Here is a 15,235-nt window from a genome sequence, read left to right on the forward strand (position 1 = left end):
AAAAGATGAAAGAGCTAATATTTCTTGGCAGTTCTTTGATAGTAAGAAACAAATAAATGATGCGTCATTAAAGAAAAGAAAAAATGAACGTACAGGGAGTAGCTCATAAATTGAAAGGAAAGCCAGAGAAATGGGCTTCACAGGGAGCAGGACGCAGGGTGGTTTCTGGAGATCCAGAAGGAGCATACGAGTGACTCAAAGCCACATTCATCTGCAGAAAGAACTCCAAGTGTTTTCCATTTTATTGCTCCCCCTTAACACCTAATTCCAGGAAGAGAACCTCTGATTGGTCTCAGTTTGGTCATATGGCCACCTTTTGGTGAGGAGAGGCAGGTCACTTTGATGGACAGTCTCATCATGGGGATATCCAGAATATAGTTGGAGTGTCATTCCCAGAAAAAGGTTGCAGATGTTGAACAGCAGGAGTAAGAGCTGACCCTTACATTTGTTCTCCTTGGGGACTTCCCAGGTGATGCTAGTGGTAAAGAACCCAGCTGCCAGTACAGGAGACGAAGGAGAGGTGGGTTTGATCCCTGGAGGAGGGCATGGCAACCCACTCCAGTGTTCTTGCCTGGAGAATCCAATGGACAGAGGAGCCTGGTAGGCTCCGAAGAGTTGGACATGACTGAAGAGGCACAGCTTGCATGCAGCAGCTGTAGGCAGTACCAGGAAAAGAAAGAGTGAGTCTCGGCAAGTTTAAGCAAGCACACCAAGGGGTTTGAACAGAGAACTTGCCTGTGTTTAAAACCTGAGAGCATCACTATTACAATTTTCCCTGTATTGGCAAAATCTAGGCTCTTTCCACTATAAGCAAATTGAGCTGGGCCTTCAGAGGTGGCTGGGGCTCCAAATGGCAGAGACATAAAGGAGAAGAAAGTGGGAAATGACTGAGCCATTTGCTATGGCATGCATTTGATATTTGCAGCATTCACTTCAACTAGAGAAGCGGAGATCCTTTGTAAATGTTACAGCAAGAAAAAAAAAAGCATGCTTGGAGTTTCCTCTGAGACTCACAAATATTCTACTAAAGGGAAAGCAATCCAAGGCAACATTTGTTTAAATTAAAAATAACAATAAAAGGGAAAACTTGACATCTATTCCCAGCCAAAAGGTTGAGCATTAAATAACATTTAAATTTGGCTTTGATAAAAAAAAAAATGTATGTTGTTTTGGATAGCTATATTTAAGCAATTTTTGCAAGCCTCAGAGGGAACTAAAAATGCCTTAATTGCTTCCTTGTTTTTACATACTCTATTATATGGAATTTCAGCAGCATCTGTCACCAAATTACCAGTATTACAAAAACATTGTATGTTTTATACATGGAATAGCCTCAAATACCTGAAAATACCTCCAAGTGTTTGAGGAGCCAATTGAGCTTTTTATTATTATTATTAAAAAAAATATATTTAATTTCTGGTTATGCCTGGGTGTCTGGGACACACTTAAGGACTTCGTTGTTTTTCATTTTTTTCATTCAAAATACTGATTTTCCCAATGAAATCCTCCCTAATTGAATACTCATGAGGCGCATATCTGTCATCTTCTAAAAAACAAGAATAATTTGCTTTCTTGATGTTTTAAAATATGAAACTTTATCAAAGACAATGCAAATAGTGGATGAAAATTAACATTTCGGAAACACCCACCAGGTTCCAGGCAGGTAAGGAGGCACTTTCCATTTCAATACCTCAGTGATCCAAACCTCAGCTTTTAGAAAAAGCATTGTTACTTATCTCATCAAGGAATAGCGTCCTTTGGAGGGGAGGGAACAGAAGATGAGAAGTAAATTGCTCAAAGCCATGTAATAGTCAAGTGATGGAACTGTGTTCTAATCCCACAAGGTAATATACAAAGTCCTCCCCTTAAAAAAGAACACACACTTTGGCAGGAGTCTCCACTCCTTTGGCCTCGAGTCTCCACTCTTTTCCCATCTTCCAATAGTTTGTAAAAGGAAAACAGAACTACTGGCCTCTGCTGCTTTGTCTCTTGGTGTGAATCCTCGCTTTTCCTCGGTCACTCAATGACTACCACACCTGTCAGCCCCAGGGTTCGCCCGCCTCCCTGACCCCATCTGTTGTAGGATTGCCGCCTTCCCAGCCTGTGACAATCCTGGAGCTCTGAGGCAGAGGGTGGCAGAGGATGAGATGGTTAGATAGCATCACTGACTCAATAAGAATTTGAACAAACTCTGGGAGATAGTGCAGGACAGGGGAGCCTGGCATGCTGCAGTCCATGAGGTCTCAAAGAGGCAGCAACAAAACAACTCCTCCATAAACCCTGAACTTGTTCTCAAGTTTTGGCAGTGTCATCTACATACCTTGGGTGACACAGGGAGCTCAAATCCGGTGCTCTGTGACAATCGAGAAGTGTAGGATGGGCCGGGAGGCAGGAGGGAGGTTCAAGACAGAAGGGACATATGCAAACCTATGCTCCAAGCTGATCCATGTTGATATGTATGGCAGAAACCAACACAATACTGTAAAGCAATTCAGTTCAGTTCAGTTCAGTCGCTCAGTCCTGTCCAACTCTTTGCGACCCCATGAATCACAGCATACCAGGCCTCCCTGTCCATCACCAACTCCCGGAGTTCACTCAAACCCATGTCCATTGAGTCAGTGATGCCATCCAGCCATCTCATCCTCTGTCATCCCCTTCTCCTCCTGCCCCCAATCCCTCCCAGCATCAGAGTCTTTTCCAGTGAGTCAACTCTTCGCATAAGGTAGCCAAAGTATTGGAGCTTCAGCTTTAGCATCAGTCCTTCCAATGAACACCCAGGACTGATCTCCTTTAGAATGGACTGGTTGGATCTCCTTGCAGTCTAAGGGACTCTCAAGAGTCTTCTCCAACACCACAGTTCAAAAGCATCAATTCTTCGGTGATCAGCTCTCTTCACAGTCCAACTCTCACATCCATACATGACCACTAGAAAAACCATAGCCTTGACTAGACGGACCTTTGTTGGCAAAGTAATGTCTCTGCTTTTGAATATGCTGTCTAGGTTGGTCATAACTTTCCTTCCAAGGAGTAAGCGTCTTTTAATTTCATGGCTGCAATCAGCATCTGCAGTGATTTTGTAAAGCAATTATCCTTCAATCAATATATCAAAATAAATCAAAATATAAATAAATCCAAATAAATAAATGCTTTTCAAAATATAAAAAAAAATTGAAACATATTAAATCGAACTGTATGGTATGTGAACTGTATGTCTCAATAGAGCTGCTATTTACAGAAAAAGTATACCAAAGAAATAAAAACTTATGTTAATATAAAAATAAATAAAAACATAGATTAAAAAAAAAAAAAACTGCCCAGCCTTCTTTCCTCAGTACATGAGACCCACGTTTCATTCTCCGTCATCTGTCAACTTCCTGCCTCCAACATGAGGCTCTGAGCACTGTGAGGCCCAGGCTTAGTCTTCTTGGTCAGTAAGTGCCCACACCTAGTACAGAGCCTGATGTAGGATCTGGGCTCACTAGATGCTGGCTAAATGAGAGAACATCATATGCTAGCAGATGGGCAAATGCTCTGAAGTAAGAACAGAGCATCACAAACAGCATCATTGACTCTGGCCTTTGAAAGTCTTTTTTACTTATACTGCTTCTCTGTTTCTGGATGATCTCTTTCCTCCAATCAGCAACATCTATTTACTGTTCCCTGAGTCCACCTTTCCCTGCTTCCCTGATGTGTTGGTTCTCTCACTGTCCCTCGGGTATATCCTAACTATAATTGGACAAATACCATATGCACCACGGACACTCACAGCCTGGCCTCAGCTCTCCTTTATCAACAATTTCACCCAATGAGCCCCAAAGTCAAGGTAAAATGCAGTTACTGTTAGTTTTGTTTTGTTTTAATCCTTGGTGTGGTCAGTGCCTATCAGTTTCTCAAAGGCCAGTTCATGGTCAACTTCACTGCAAAGAACTTTCTAATCTGCCTCTCTTGCTGATTTCTTCTATTAGAATTCCTGGTTCATTCAGTTGATGTATGGACCTGGGTCCAGTCAGAGAAAAGTAAGCCCTGCCCGAGAGCACAGCAGACAATTTAAGATGAAGAATTAGTTAGCATGTCATTGGAAGGTCTAGAAGAGTGCATAGAACACAATGAGACTGGTTAACAGTGCCAGAACACCACCCCGGCTGGGCCGGAGGGGCGAGAGGTGGATGTTGTATCACCAGGACTCAGAATCTACGATCCACCCTGAGTCAGGTGGCTTCCCCTGGGGGCTGGAACCAGTGGGAAGCCTTGAATCCTGCCAACAGAGAGGAGAGCAGACGGACAAACTGCCTTTCTCACTTTCCCCGCTGTCCATTCTCCTGAAAGGATCATCATTGGCCTGTTGATTAGGGAGGCTGACCACGGAATAATTTGCAGAGGCCACTCCCTGTGATACAGAACAGATGAGGAGGAGGGTGTAACTAGCAGAAAATACCACATATCATACAGTTGTGTATTTGTTGTTATTTTTACGTATGGACAGTGAGCCTCCTTCAGGCAGACACCATGCCTTACGCATCTGTGTGTCTTCAACACGAAGGGCAGTGTCTTCACCTGGATCCTTGGGGCTAAGGGAAAAGGAGGAGGAAGAAGAAGTGATGGGGAGAAGAAGAAGACTACAGCAGTTATGAATTAATAAAGAATTGTTCATTCTTTCGAATAATGCAAAGGATTTTTCAGTCTGTCAGAGGAAGTGCCATCTACTCCTGTTAAAACTTTAAAACTTCACTGATGGCTTACTGCTTTCTCTCCTCCCACTTACCCTTTATGTTTCTATGTCCCTTTTTTCTTTTTTAAATTATTCCTTCCATTCAAGCAAAACTGGCATTGCATTTATTTTTAAATCAGATGATAGATACATACATACATAGACACACAGATCTAGATACGTTTTTTTGATTACACGGTATGCGTTTCGATTCCATTGTACTATTTTGTTGTTCACGTAATGGAAATCCTGAGCGGACTAGCTCAAACCCCTAAAGGGATTCCATGGAAGGATGTCAAGGATTTGATGGGATGCCAGTGCTTGGAATTATTGCAATGGGAAGAGAGGATAATTAGGTCTGGCACTCAGCAGAGGGCTGGACACTGCTCCTGCGTCATCACCACTTTTCCAGGTGCATCTTCATCTTTCTCTCTTACTCCCCAGACAGCGGGACCCTACGGTGAGTTGTTTCTTTTCCAGAGTTGCTTCTTTTCCTGCTCTCACTTTCAGGCACACAGAGAGATACTAAGCTCAGTTTCATTTCTACAGTTCCTGAAGAAGCATCCTGAATGGCCTGTTTTCATACCCATAGTCACTCAGGTGCTCAGAGCATGCTTGATTGCCAGTCCATCCCAGTGATTGGGCTAATTGCTAAGATTTTTGGACTTATTCTGTACAACGTTTCCATCTATTTCCTCCTATTCCTCCTTCTTATGATACTTTTTTTTTATTTTAATAGGAATTAACCTCAGAAGTGTTCATTGTATCTTAGTTCCTTCTGCAAAAAGGTACTTCAAAATACACCACTAGATTCATTACTAAAGTTGTTATTTCTCTCCTTTTCTTTTTTAAAATTACATGCAAATTAGTTTATAGAAATCAATAAAGAACTTACTATGTACAAGGCATCATGATTAGTACTTTGTGGTGATTTTTCTCTGGGTATCTCAGAGTATTTACATACTAACTTGAGACAATGGAAATAGATGTGAAGAAGCTTCTGCCTCTACAGGGCTTACGTTTCTAGTCAAAGGAGAAATACAAGAAAATAGTCACAGAAGAAACATTTCCTAGCACAGAGAATTAACACTATGGGTCTTGGTTTCTAAAATCACCTGTCAACATCATCTTTAATCCCTACAACCACAATATGCTTACTTTTATGCCACTTCCTAATTACAAACATTGCATTTTACTCTATCCATAACCCATTTCTGAAGAGCCATATCTGAGACAATGTCAGGCTCTTAGGAAACAAAATGACTAGAAAAATGAGAGACTGTGATGAATTTCTCAAGAGATATGGACCCTAGAATCCCAAGGACTGGGGGACTTATCCTGCCTCCTCAAATGATTGCATCTGTCTTAAAGGTAAATGGGAATTCACCGAATGGCAAAGGAGCTGAAGCTGTTAAGGGCAGAGAAGGAGCAAAAGGACCCAACAATGACACCACTCCAGCTCTCAGACATTCTGCTCCTCCTGAGGTGGGTTTTATATTTTCTCTGCATTCCTGTATGTGGGTTGCACACAGCACCCACCCCATGGATGTTGAGTTTGGTCATGTCACTTCCAAGTTGATCTGATGCACACCCTGTAGGTGCAGAAGATTTTAAATTCCATTGCATGCATTTCTGCAGGCTCTCTGCCGCTCACTTCTTTCTGCCATGAAGACACCAGGTCCCCAGGAAGAATTGCTCCTTCATCCTTCTTCCTGGATGGCAGTCGACCCACAGTCACCAGCGTATGAGAAATGAATGTGTGTTGTTACAGACTTTGAGATTGCCTTCAAGACTGGGAGCCAGGGGTGTTTGCTATTGCTGTTAATGCAGCAAAACTGAATCACACAAATCTTTCTTCCTCTGTTACCTCTATCTCATAGAAAAATACTTTGTAGTTCTAAAACTTCTGTTCAGTAACACGCACTAAGCATAATACTAAAGTTGTTGCTTCTATAATTCTTTTTTTTTTTTAATTTAAAGCTAAGCCAATGTTTCTGCATTAATGAATTTGATTCTGCTGGTTTCTAAAAGAAGAAATTTAGCAGAGGGCTGGATACTGTTCCTGCCTCATCCCCACTTCTCCGGGTGCTGCTGTCTCTCCTCCCACTTAACACTTTACTGTTATATTTCTATGTCCCTCTTTCCCTTTTTAAATATTTCTTCTAGAAGTAGAAATATTCCAAGGCCCAACTACTCTTTCTTAAAGAGGTCTGCTGATTTTTCTATCCCATGACAGTCCCATGGTTTTTATAAGTGTTGCTGAAAAATTAAAAGATAGTAAATAGAGACCATGTGGTTTGGGGAGAACACAAAGAAAACTGAGTCATGAGTCTAGTCAGTTCTGACACTAAAAATAAGACACACTCCCACTCTGGTTGAAGTCTCCTTGTTATACAATGACGAGGACAAAGGGCAAATCTTCGAGGTCCTTCCTTTTATAAAATTACTTTATTTTAATTTGCCTAAACATACAAAAACATATGAATTCTGAGATCCAGAGGCTCCTTTTGCATCAAGTTCATCATATAACTCTCCAGCGTCCAGTCCAGCACCAAGCATGGAAAAAATAATCTTTTTTAATGAATCAATGAATGAGTAGTGACAATTATGAAACATATATATTGAACATCACTCTGTTCCAGATACAGTGCTAGCCATAAAGGTCACAGAGTCGAAGGACAGTCCCAAACATGTAGAACGCAGAGATACACCGAAAACTGCCTGCAGTATATCACAGCGAGCGCAATGACAGGCACAAGGCGATACACACACCCACAGAACAGACATCAACTCAGCCGGCATTCAGAAAGGCTTTCTACTTCTCAAAATGCTTGCCCCTCTATTAAGAGTATTTTCAGAGTCATATTTGAGAAGTCACTATTTAGGGATTACAAAATATCAGTCAGGTGAAACGTGTCTTCTTAAGCACTATATAAAACTGCTTCAAGAAACTTAAGAGGAGCAGGAGGATAATAAAACCCATGCTTCCATAAATTGGGAATAATGGAGAAAACAGAGCTCTTCAAACAACTGCTCAGGAGACATCCCAAGAGATAGAAATTTAAGCCGAGAGAAGATTTTTTTCCAAGTTTGGGTGTGAGTCTTGATCATCGTGTACTAAATAAGAAGTAGGTAACACTATATTTATAAACTATGTATGCAGTTCTTTTCAAGAGGGCTATGGAAGGGTCTCCTTCCTGTTAAGAAATTTCAAATCAAGAGATGAACTCCTGTTTGCCAGTGGTTTCAAGTACCATTATTTGACCACTTCTCTATTTAGAACTCCTCCAAACTTATATAGCATATTACATCTAATTAATTGAGTGTTTATGCCTTAAAGAGTTATTTGCTTGTGACTATAGTGAAATTTCCAGGATTTATGACAGGAACATTTGAGAACAGCGACATGTGTTTCCCTCCGATTTGTATAGCTTCATTCATTATAATTTTTCCTGATGTTTTGCCTACCATATTATTAACTTCCCCAAAGCAATGAAATACCAGCTTGTCTTCTCACGGCAGAGAAATGAGAGGAATAATTATGAACGTGGAAATCCCAGTGAAAACATGCTTCTATTGAAAGAGGCTAGTAGTCCAAGAAGGAGTTCCCTGGATTTATGAAGACCATTAAAAAAAAAAAAGCAAACATGTAGGAAAACAGATGCATTTTTTCATCCAGCATCTTGGACACTCTGTATACAGGGAAAAGAAATCTTTTATATAATAAACAGATACACACACACATATAAATATCACTGGACAATAATTTATATTTTGCCATAAGTTGTAGAGTTGGAATAAATCATCAAAGTTTCAAGTGTATGCCATGCATAAATATTTAATCACCATGAAGTGTTCTTTTCAGGATGTAAGAGTCTGTACCATAGTGTTTGATTTGTAAGTGACTCTGGGGGAAGTGCTAAGATGCATTTCTCACGACCTGGGGCTACTTGAGAGGTTACAGAGATGGAGGGGTGGGGAGGACAGTGCAAGATAGACTCTGATGCCTGTCCCTGCAAAGATGTGGGGTAGTCTGGGAAAACAATTCCAGCTTGGGTTGTAGATCAGCAGTTCTTTTACAAAGAGCTGGGGGGTGACAGGACCACCATAGTCATTTGTGTTTATTGTTCAACCAGGTGTCAGGGGGCCATCCAGGACCAAGGAGGGTCACGTGAAGAAACCGGAGGAGGATGGGCGCGGGGTGGGGACAGGACAGGGAGGACCTGGGACGGGGAGAAGCAGCTTCCTCTCCCTCCTGCTTGAGGTGCTCTTTGTATTATGACATTCTGCCGCCTCCATTGTTATTTCTCACAACATCATGGGCTGCTTGGCATCCTGACCATCCGGGTGGCCTCTCATAAAAGGAAAAAGGAAACCCTGGATTTACTCTCTTCCTTCAGAAACGTTCCCTTGCCTTTCTACTCCGTGTGGCCATGTTTTCCTTGCCTACCCTGATATTTCTCTTTCATTTACATGGCCCTTCCACTGGTCACTAGTTCCAAATGTGTATTTGTGAAGAGGAGGTTAGCTCAGAAAATAACTCCCAAATGGAATGCCTCCCTCCAGAATCTGTGCCTCAAAGCTGCTCCACAACTCGAATTTATTTCTGTCTGCGTAAACGTGGGCGAAGGAGGATAGTTCCCAAAGGAAACGTCACCCAGGTGATGAGGTTGGGATAATGTATATTTTTTAGTAATTTTATTGATGGTATGACATTCATTGTGAAACTTTGTTAAGTCTCAAAAGAAAGTTTTGGGGTTTCAGGGATGCCTGATTTTCAGTGGTTTATCTTTCAACCCCTAACATTTATAATCATTTTCATTATAAATAAGACCTCTGTAGAAATGACCCAAATTCACCTTTTAAAACCACCTCATTCTTAGAACCAATGCCATCTCTGATGAGTGAGCCCACATGAATAATCAAAACTAACAATTCAGAGGAGACAGAATGGACCACCAGTTGACCACATTACAGTACTCAAACATGAGTTCTATAGGAAGAATGGCAATTTTCATCAAGAAACAAAACCATTTCTATTCTAAACTTGATTATTCTCTGATTTTGTAACAGCTGTAAGGCCCACACTGCAAGGTTTCCCAAAAGAACTTACGATTTTTTTAAATTTTATATTAACTAATCAACTTCGCATACTCTAAAAGCCTAGCTGCATTGATAATCATTACATTTTAGACAATGAAATAAGTTTTCTGAAGTCGAGCATTACTATAAGATTGAGAGTTGAATTGAGATAACTTGTCTTGAAACTTCTGTGCAAGAATTAATCCAGTAATGATGCTGGAGATCACTTAATATCATGGTCACATTTCTTAGAATGCAAGGATCTAGTAAATTTGCTAATATTTAGAATATAATAAAAACATAATTGTGGTACATAGTTTCTATGACAAATCTAGACAGCGTATTCAAAAGCAGAGACATCACCTTGCTGACAAAGCTATGGTTTTTCCAGCAGTCATGTGTGGATGTGAGGGTTGGACCAGAAAGAAGGCTGAGCTCTGAAAAATAGATGCTTCTGAGTTGTGATACTGGAGAAGAAGAGTCCCTTGGACTGCAAGGAGATCAAACAGTCAATCCTAAAGGAAATCAACCCTGAATATTCATTAGAAAGGCTGATGCTAGAGCTGAAGTTCCAGTTGGCCACCTGATGTGAAGAGCTGACTCATTGGAAAAGACCCTGATGCTGTGAAAGATTGAAGGCAAAAGAAGAGAGGATGGATTAGATAGCATCGCCGACTCAGTGGACATGAATTTGAGCAAACTCTGAGAGACAGTAGAGGACAGAGAAGCCTGGTGTGCTGCAGTTCATGGGGTCGCAAAGAATGAGACATGACTGAATGACAAGTAAGTATCCTATAAAAAGACCCCAGGGAAGCCTGCCTCCTGATACTTATCCCCTTGTGTTATCCTTTGCTTATAGGCTGCTCCTAGAGACTTGCTTCTGTAGCACAGCATACAGCAGCTCTCTCCCTCTTTCTTTCTCTCTCTTCTTCCTTTTCTCCTCTCTCTCCCAGGGCACTTACTCTAGGGGCTGTAACCTTCTGTGTTGTGAGTGGTCCTCTGGATAAAACTGTGTAACAAGGAACTGCTGTCTACATCAAGCAGAAAGGTGAGTGAGCTTAGAAACAAATTCTCCAATCTTCTCCCAGCCCAGCCTTGAGATGTCTGGCCAATCTCTAGACTGCAGCCTGTGAGAAACTCTGAGTCAGAGAAGATTTACCCAAATCATTCACCCACATAATCCCTGCAGTAATAAATGTTCTTTTAAGCTGCTAAATTTGGGGATTATTTGTTTAATTATAAATAATTATTATTTATTCTTCCTAACTTCAAGGCAGTGTCTCTAACTCACTGCTGAGGTCTACTCTAAAGCTTTGGCTGTTGAAATAAGATCATTGATTTTTTAAAAAAGGCAAATAAAACACAGATGAATGGATAAAGAAGATGCAATATATACATTCAGTGGAACGCCATTGTTGTTGTTCAATCACTCACTTGTCTCCAATTCTTTGTAATCCCAAGGACTGCAGCACTCCAGGCTTCCCTGTCCTTCACCATCTCCCGGAGTTTGCTCAAACTAGCGTCCGTTGAGTTGGTGATGCCATCCAACCATCTTGTCCTCTGTCGCCCCCTTCTCCTCCTGCCTTCAATCTTTCCCAGCCTCAGGATCTTTTCCAATGAGTCAGCTCTTCACATCAGACGGCTAAAGTATTGGAGCTTCAGCATTAGTCCTTCCAAAGAATAATCAGGATTGATTTCCCTTAGAATTGACTGGCTTGATCTCCTGGCAGTCCAAGGGACTCTCAAGAGTCTTCTCCAGCACCTTCTCCAGTTTGAAAGCATCAGCTCTTTGGCACTCAGCTTTCTTTATGGTCCAACGCTCACATCCATACATGAATACTGGAAAAACCATAGCTTTGACTATATGGACCTCTGTAGGCAAAGTAATGTCTCTGCTTTTTAATATGCTGTCTAGGTTTGTCATAGGCTTTCTTCCAAGGTGCAGGAGTCTTTTAATTTCTTGGCTGCCGTCACCAGCTACAGCTATTTTGGAGCCCAAGAATATAACCCCTGTCACTGTTTCCATTATTTCCCCAACTATTTGACATGAAGTGATGGGACCAGATGCCATGATCTTTGTTTTTTGAATGGTGAGTTTTAAGTTCGCTTTTTCACTGTCCTCTTTCACCTGTATCAAGAGGCTCTAAAATAATGCCATTTGCAGTAATATGAATGGACCTACAGATTATCATACTGAATTATCATAAGTGAATCAAGTCAGACAGACCAAGACAAATATGACATGATATCGCTTGTGTAAAATTATGATACGAATGAACTTGTTTACAAAATAGAAATAGACTCATAGACTTAGAAAGCAAACCTGGTTACCAAAGAGGAAAGAAGTAGGGAGAGAAGTAAATCAGGAGCTTGGGATTAAAATATACACATTACTATATATGGAGGAGATAACCAGCAAGGATCTACTGTATAACATAGGAAACTGCATTCAGTATCTTCTAATAACCTGTAATGGAAAATAACCTAAAAAATTCATATATATATATATATATATATAATTATGTACATATATACATATATTTATACATGTAATTGAATCACTTTGCTATGCACCTGGAACTAACACAACATTTAAATCAACTATATTTCAATAAAATATTTTTTAAAATGAGATGCCAAGATCACAGATTGTCTTTCTATGAATATAAAAAAAATGTAAAAAATCATATGTCTATGTGTATAAAACTGAATCACTTTGCTGTCACCTGAGACTAACACAACATTGCAAATCAACTACATTTAAATAAAAATTTTTAAAATTTGAAAACCCGAGATCACAAATTATCTTACCATGGCTTATTAGCAAAATCTCCAAAATTAATGTGAAACCATGAAATCTCCATATTCTTTATGAAGCTCTTATCCTCTAGCACACTGCATATTACATTGACTTATTTATCATGTGTATTATTTATTTTCTTTTTCTCCCATTATATATGCTCTACCAGGTCACAGATTTCATCTTTTTTTTTTTTTTTACCCATATATTCCAAGGATTAAAACCAGTGCTAAGTTCATATCAATTGCCCAATAAATGCTTCATATTTGGAGGATTTTGACCTGGTTTGATGTCAAAGTCACAGTCTCCAGCCACAAGCCATAAACTATGTTGTTCCCCACTCATAGCTTCCACCTTTCTAAAACTGCAGTCTCCCCATGGCCGTTGATTCCACCGGTTGTGCCCTGTACCTTGGGTTGCATTCCGCAGAAACACACTGTGAGACAAGTATTTGTGTGTGAGCAATTTATGAAGGATGTGTGCCCAGGAGAAACCAGCAAGAGGGGGCAAGGGTGTGATTTCAGGCAGACTCCCAGAGAGGATAGCTTCAGCTCTTCCCACTGGGGAACCCTTAAGTGTAAATTATGCCTCCAACTCTGACCCAGTCCTAGGCAAAAGAGTTGAGCTTTCATACTCCCATGCTAATTAGTCATCAACTAGGGCGGCCCCAGGGACATAAACTCCCAGGTACTTGTAGCTGTCTGCAAGTGTGGGGAAAGCCAAGGGCAGGCCTCCAACCAAGAGACTCAGGTACAGGCTGTAGAGGCAGAGGAGCTCAGACACTTGGAGAAGAGAGCAAAGAGACAGTCGTCGGATGCAGGGATATCTGAGCAGATCCCCCACAGTGCCTCCTACACCCATATTTTCCCCAGTTTATTTTACTAAAATCTTACTCATCCACCAAATATTTCTTTCTTTATGTATCTTAGTGGGCTTCCCTGGTAGCTCAGCTGGTAGAGAATCTGCCAGCAATTCAGGAGACCCTGGTTCGCTTCCTGGGTTGGGAAGATGCCCTGGAGAAGGGATAGGCTACCCATTCTAGTATTCTTGGGCTTCCCTGGTGGCTCAGATGGTAAAGAATCCACATGCAATGTGGGAGACCTGGATTTGGTCTCTGGGTTGGGAAGATTCTCTGGAGGAGGGCATGGCAACCCACTCCAGTATTGTTGCCTGAAGAATACCCATGGACAGAGGAGCCTGGAGTCCTACAATCCATGGGGTCACAAAGAGTTGGACATGATTGAGTGACTAAGCACAGCACAGCACATGTATCTTAGGGCTATACTAGAGCCACATAGTGTTTTCTTATTTTTCGTTACCTTTCCCTCCCCTTCCCTAGACCATAAAATCCATAATGACAGAGACGGTCTGCTCTAGATATGTGTGTTTCTACACTGTGTTGTGAATAGTAGCAGTGCCATTGACTTCCCTGGTGGCTCAGAGGGTAAAGCATCTGCGTGCAATGTGGGAGACCTGGGTTCAACCCCTGGGTCAGATCCAAGAGCCCCTGGAGAAGGAAATGGCAACCCACTCCAGTACTCTTGCCTGGAAAATCCCATGGATGGAGAAGCCTAGGAGGCTTCAGTCCATGGGGTGGCAAAGAGTCGGACACGACTGAGTGACTTCACTTTCTTTTTTTCTTATTCTGTGTTGTAAATAGTAGCAGTGCCACTGACTATCTCAAGGCTGTGAGTTTCATGAAAGTTTGTTTTTTCTTTAATGACCTTGTATCCAGCAACTATTACAGTATCTGGTACATAGCAGGCAATAAGATCATGTTTGCAGTGTCTGTGTGTGTGTATGTGTGTGTGTTAGTCGCTCAGTCATATCTGACTCTTTGCAACCCCATGGGCTGTAGCCAGTGTGGCTTCTCTGCCCGTAGAATTCCCCAGGCAAGTGAAGCCTGGCCAATTAAGAATAAATACAAATATTAAGTTCATTGCAGGTTACAAAGTGCTCTCCTAGCTCTTAGGCCACCAATTCCTCACAGAATACAGCTGTGTAGACTAGGTATGACTATGTCATTTTTCATAAAGAAAGCCTTGGTGAATGGATTTCCCAGTGACTTGCTGACATTTTAAATAGGCACTGTGTGATGCCTCAGAACTAAATCTCACTTCAAGTTCAATTTGCTTCCTCTTAGCATCTCCAGCCGGAGAAGGCAATGGCAAGCCACTCCAGTACTCTTGCCTAGAAAATCCCATGGATGGAGGAGCCTGGTGGGCTGCAGTCCGAGGGGTCGCTAAGGGTCGGACACAACTCAGCGACTTCACTTTCACTTTTCACTTTCACACATTGGAGAAGGAAATGGCAACCCACTCCAGTGTTCTTGCCTGGAGAATCCCAGGGACGGGGGAGCCTGGTGGGCTGCCATCTATGGGGTCGCACAGAGTCGGACACGACTGAAGCGACTTAGCAGCAGCAGCAGCAGCAACTCGAATCTAAACGAACTCCAAGAGACAGTGAAAGACAGGGGAGCCTCGCATGCTGCAGTCCGTGGGGTTGCAAAGAGTGGAACATGACTGAGCAACTGAGCAACAACAAAGCCATACTGATTGATTAATTGATTGATTGATAGGCTGACTGATTGATCAGTTAGTAGGATAGGAACACATTTGGAGACTGAGGTCAGTAAACAGACACAA

The sequence above is a fragment of the Moschus berezovskii genome, chromosome 5 (genome assembly GCF_049115385.1).
Source record: "Moschus berezovskii isolate FMDL1 chromosome 5, NW_MosBer_1.0, whole genome shotgun sequence".
Classification (NCBI taxonomy): Eukaryota; Metazoa; Chordata; class Mammalia; order Artiodactyla; family Moschidae; genus Moschus; species Moschus berezovskii.